The sequence below is a fragment of the Galendromus occidentalis genome, unplaced genomic scaffold (genome assembly GCF_000255335.2).
Source record: "Galendromus occidentalis unplaced genomic scaffold, Mocc_1.1 scf7180000076295, whole genome shotgun sequence".
Classification (NCBI taxonomy): Eukaryota; Metazoa; Arthropoda; class Arachnida; order Mesostigmata; family Phytoseiidae; genus Galendromus; species Galendromus occidentalis.
This window is the reverse complement of record NW_003804284.1, coordinates 92,101-98,183: the sequence shown is the minus strand read 5'-3', so window position 1 is coordinate 98,183 and position 6,083 is coordinate 92,101.

The following is a 6,083-nucleotide window of genomic DNA, read 5'->3' as shown; positions in this document are numbered from 1 at the left end:
ATCGCAGGCCCAGGGGAAGCCTCTCGAGGCTGCAGACGAGTCAGGATCTGTGAAAGAATCCCGAACATGATCTTCCTATCGCTCAGAATAACGTGATACGATTAGAATGAGATCAAAGTGGGGATCATCCACTCTTGGTGAGGGGAATGCTCGAACCCATTTCAAAATCTTGGCCCCCTCCAATCCTTTCGCTTCTGCTATAGACGCGACTGCTTTCACGGCGAAGAAGACGGCTTCGAAACGTGTGTCGGCCCACGCCGGCAATCCAAGAAAATTGTATCTGTGACAAACGAAAGCGCCCACCACTCTCTTATGGACCTCACTGTAAGTTCTTCCTCCAGACATTTTCGTCAGCCACATCAGCAGGACTGTGGAGCATTCGTATGGTTCGGTCTAATTCGAGGGAGGCAATCTTCCGGATTGGAATTCGAAGCAGAAGACGACAAACTCACCTTTGAGGTCTCTGAACCCGTATTTCTTCAAGAGAGGGTGTGTCATGTTCAGGGGCAGGCTGGATTTACAGTCCGAGAAAACAAAGCTCCGAGTTCTTAGTCAGCCATTGTGAAATACCGTCATACGAAAGAAAGTCTCCGCTCAGCCTACGCACGTGACATTCTGTCGTGGCACGCATCTGCTCCTCAGAGCATCCACAATCTTGTACGTAATTTTTTTCTTCCTGGCATTCGCCGCCATTTCCTCCTTAGGAAACATCGATTTCGTAAGTAGCTGGAGTGTTTGAATACACCTGTACACAGAGGAACTGTAAACGCCGACCAAGGCCGGGTCCTTCGGCACAAAATTCCCGTAGATCTTCCGCATCGTACAGCCCATCATGAAGGAAGTCAACTGGCCTAAGTCCGTCAGATTGCCGAAACCTGCGGAAATTCAAAGGCTCGACCTCAGATATTCGGGAGAAAGTATTAGGGGTCGCCTTACACGCAAAGAGACAATAAACTTGTGGGAGAACGGGGAGAGAAAGTACACTCAGGAGAACAAACCGTAGGGGAATAATTTCTTCATGTCCGTCCATTTCGAGGAGCCCAGAGGAGCTCTGATGCTATGGCGCATGAAGATCACGACCACGTTTAGCTTGTACCCATCGAGGTCAGGCAGCGGCTACACACATGAGGAGGGGAATCATGAGGGGAATCGAGAACACGATGGTGTTTCGGAGGGGCAGTGAGATTCCTCAGCATGATGTCATAGGCCCATATTTCGCTCGATATACTGCTTGAGCATCAGGAAGAAACGACACATGGTGCACGCGTGAGGTATCCAAGGACTCTATGATGAATTTTACCTCAGCCGAGAAACAGTAATCGTCCCATTTCAGGGAATCGAAATTGATTGGGAACGAAAAGCCTTTTCTTTGCGCTCGGTTCGGTAAGCTTACAGAAACTACGAAAATGAGAGCCACCAGGAGGATCAGGAAAACGACGCCTCCGAGAATGGTGCGCCGATTGCTTCCGACACCGTCCCCATCGCTCGCGACTCTCGATTTCCGCGTGGTTCCTTCGGAAGTTTCGGAATCTTGGTCGCGTGAAGGGAGCTCATTCGAGCCCCGGCGAGGCGAGGCGAGGGTTCTCGCTCCAAACATTAGCCTTCGTAGTTTTCACCCCGGGACTTCTTTTCCCCCGAGAACTAAATACACAATGCCCTGGGGAATTCCCGCAGACAGAGCATGATGGAATGATCTCAGCCAGTCACGGTAAGAGCCTCGTGAGCCGCCAAGTCAGCGTCGCACCACCGATACCTTCCAGAGCGAAGTTTGCGTCGACGTATCAAACGTCATTTTTTCAACGCCTGGGCCCGGGGCGACTCTCGAATGATATCCTCTCGCCAGGGACCGATGCGCGGGCTGGAAAATCAACCGCGGGAAATGAGCCGTATTTCGCGCTTGCTTCGGGGAGACAGCGAAGTCGCGACATCACCTGTGGATCACTGCTCGGGCGACCCGAGCGAAGTTGTCGACTAAAGCACGTATGTGTGTAAAAAATTCGACGTCGCCCGAAAAGAAAGAGAAGCGCGGAAAAAGCGACAGAAGAACCAGAGAAACCACAGGTCCTGGAATATTCGAATCCTTCAAGGAAGCATCCGAAGCCAGCGATATTCGATATTGATGTAAAATTACACATTGTATATTATGCATCAAACATCCACAATATCCAATCCTAATGCATCATCGACTCTCATTAAGTCATGACAATACCACCCTATCGGCACAGGCCGCACTGTTTCTCGGAGCTTGACTGCGGTACTTCTTGAATAAATTCTCTATGATTCCCGCGAATTTCGACATGGGACAGGAGAAATCGCAACCAGGAATTTTGAGCTCTATGGAGCTCATGTAGGTGAAGTTTTCTGCGAAACCTTGGTAGTACAAGATCTGGACCCTCGGCTCATCTGCAAGTCGGCCCCGTGTTAATCTCTAACGAGACAATCTCCGTGGATTGTCTCCCGAGCGAATTCGAACCTGTGTGTGATTCAGAGGTGAAATTCAGGGACGACTCTCGACCGCGCGAACTTGCCGGTCGGAAGACTTGGAAGTGCAGTCCTGAAGAAAAGCGCGGAAAGTATTTTATCGTGTCAACGTCCATGACATTCAGAATTTGAAGCAAAGTCTTGTCGTGGTAGCTTAAAACATGGAATTTGAATCCAGGGACGCTCGCGCTCCGCTGTAACTGCTTCAGAATCTGGAACAGGATGAGAATCACTGAATTATTTATTCGACGGTTTCATTGGAGCGAACTTTCCCCCATTCGCCAGGACTCCGGTGCTCATTACTCGAGAGATGCGGAAGTCAAGTCGCAGAGCTACCCGGCTGGCGTCGGTGACCCGGGGAATTTCTCTCCAGTAACAGAGAACACTAGAAACAAGAAACCAGAGCTTTCGGACCCATTTCAGAAGTTTCGCTCCATCCAATCCTTTCTTTTGACCGGTAGACATGACGACCTTCAGCGAAAACAGTATCGCCTCGTACTTGTTTATCGACCAGTCCGGAAGGGTCATATTGTTGTATTTCAAGCAAATGATGGCGTCTACAACTTTGTTCTGAACATCAGCGAGGCTCTTGAATCCAGTCTGATGCCTCAACCACAGCTGTAAATCTGAGGTCGAGAGGTTCAATAAACTTCATTCGATCTGGAGTCCAATCTGATGTTTTGGCGGCCGGTCTCTGAATTCGTTTAGATGGATGCTGACCTCCAAAATTTTCGAAACCCGCTTCCTTCAACACGGGATCGGTCAGATTGAAGAAATCGCTGCACCGGAAACCGTAAGAGCATTGTTCCTTAGAGAGGCCTAATTCTCCCGAGAAAGCCATTCGTTCGGAGGGCTGATAAAAACGTACTTGAGATCACGATGGAATGGCGAACATCTCATCCTTAGGTAATCATTCCGGGAGATTGATGTCTTATAGTTCGAATTCGACTCCTTGGGGAACAATGACTGCAGAATCAGAGACAGCGTATGTACACATCTGGTACTGGAAGAGCTCATGGCTTGGATTTGACTCGGATCTTCCGGCATGACCTTCCCGTAAGATTTTCGCAGCGAGCAACCAGTCATCCGAGCAGCTCGCCTGCCCAATTCAGTCAAGTTGCCGATTCCTGTTGAGGAGCACCGACGTCTCGCCAGCTAGTTTTTGAGCAATTCATATGCGAGCATAAGATGGGGGCTCCGACTTCTATCACCTAATTTGGGGATGGGCAAACGGTCATACCATCAGGAAAACCTTGGTCGCCGAAATAGGACCCGTCTCCAGGGGCTCTGATGCTATGTCGCATGAAGATCAGGGCGGAATTCAGCTCAAAACCATCAGGGACGTCAAACGGCTACTCAGGTCGGGCAATGGGGTCGAAAGAAATATTGGAGATGGTTGAGAAATTGAGAGTGTATGCTCGCATCATCGCTTGTCGTGTGAATGGAGCAAATGAATAATATGTGGAAACGGTGCGATGGAATCTCACCTCGATGTCGGGACAGATAGCATCTGGACTGGGCAGATCAAAGTCGACTGGTATACGAGACATTTTCAGGATCGAATCAATTATTAAAGTCAGAGAGGCAATGAATAAGAGGACAATCATCAGAGCCGCTATTCTCAATTGAGATCGACGAATCGTAGAGCTGTTGTAGGGCGAAGACTGGGGCATTTGTCCACCGTAGCGATGTAAACGAGGCGGGAGAAATCAGTCAGTGAGTTTTAGGAGGAAACCGACTCACTTCTTCAGGAGGTCTCGACTGTCGACCCCAAAGTTCCCAGCGTATCTTCTGCGATCTGCGACGAATCATATTGGCATATTCTCATAGACTGAAAACGATGTTATGATGGTGCCTGCGCGAGGTGCGAGAGCTTCTCTATCATCCAAGCGATTTTCACGTGAGCTGTTCGGCTGATTCGGACAACGAAGTCAATGACGCCAAACCTTGCGCCGCATCCGATACCCATTGGGACTGTCGGATTTCGCATTTGGAAGGAAACACTGATACAGCCCTGAATTCCGCTGAGGCATCCCGGGGGCACGGACTGCACGAAAAATTCGGCTTACGTCAGGTCCCTGTGAGGATCGCTGAGGTTCACGAGCTGATTCGAGGTCCAGATCAGAGAACACGATTTCGTAGTCGTCGAATGGCGGAGCTCTGGGTGTCCATTAATTTTTCATCTACATATCTAGGAGAGGAACTTTCCGTAAGGGTCGCTGTCAGGCCCGCTCTTTTCCTCGAGCAATCAATCCACCGGCTCTTTCGGTCCCTACTTTACGTAAGAAGTCGGCGCGCATACACTAACCATGTACAGATCGGAACGAGCCTGGAGTCATTCGACTGAAAACTGGTCTCTTTCGCTCAGATAAAAGACTTTTCCGAAGGCAGGCTCCTATTTTCACCCCCGGCCTGGTCTCATGATTCGATCTCGAAAAGCGACCAGGAAATCTTCCCCTCAGTTCAGTTAAGGAGCGCAAAAGCATTTATCCATAACGAGAGAGCTTAAGCTCATCGATCAAACGCACCATATTCCGGAATTGACATCCAAAATGGGTGCCGAAGCAGCCCTAGCTGGTCCACCCAGCCTTTTCAACTTTATACGCCCGTCAACCCGCCGGTGGGCCGATCAGGTTACCACCGACGGCTGACGGACGCCGATCTCACTTGTTATCATGAGGCCGGCAAGTTGAAGGGTTTGTTTGTTTGTTTGCTTGTTTCGTTTGTGCCCCCGAAGGGACAACAGCTGGTAGAGCATCCAAGGCTTTTATAGCGGATCAAACCGGCGTCTCTCGAGTACTGGGCGTTGCATGAGGACTCATGGAACTTTCGGCCCACCGCAGACTCATCTCTCGCGAAGACACACGAGAACGACTTCCGTGAGCCTGGCTTTCGGACTGCATAAGAGCTTCAAGTTAGTACAACGATCGATGTAAGCTCTAATAGCCTTTTTCTCAAATTTTTGCTCGGAGTTGCCAGCTGAGGTCTGCTCACGATGACACACAGCGGCGGAGGAGAGTAGCAGACCGGTGCTTTCACTCTCTGATGTGGCGCGTGGCGCGCTTTTTTGAATGGCGGTGCTTTACCGCCGTTCATCTCGCTGACAAAGAACAAGAGGATTTTCGCCACTCGACTCGGAACGAGACGGGACTTTCGGCCTAATGGGAGAAAACATATCAATTCATCACGGAATCTGAAGGATCGATGCGGAACATGGGCGGCAGTTCCGGAATTCCGACCTGTATGCTTGCGGACGTATCGTCCTCAGCTGCTACAACATCGAGAGGGCCGAAGAATTGCGCGATCTTACCTGACGGGACCTTCCGAATGCTCTGTCCTCGTAGCTCCGGAAGAGGAACGCCCCTGTCACAAGATTCCATCGAGAATCTTGTTTGAGAAGACCCGACACCACGGATGTCCTTGACCGGGTCAGCTGACTTTCTCTCCACGGCCGACCGCCTTGCGGCTCGATCCTTACTGGATCAAGATCACAAACTGGCCTCATAATATATGATCTTCTCCGATCTAGAAGCGAATTTACGATACCATAAATATATTTGAGGTAGACGCCGGAGCTGAGAGCATGTTTTGCTTGTGCACCC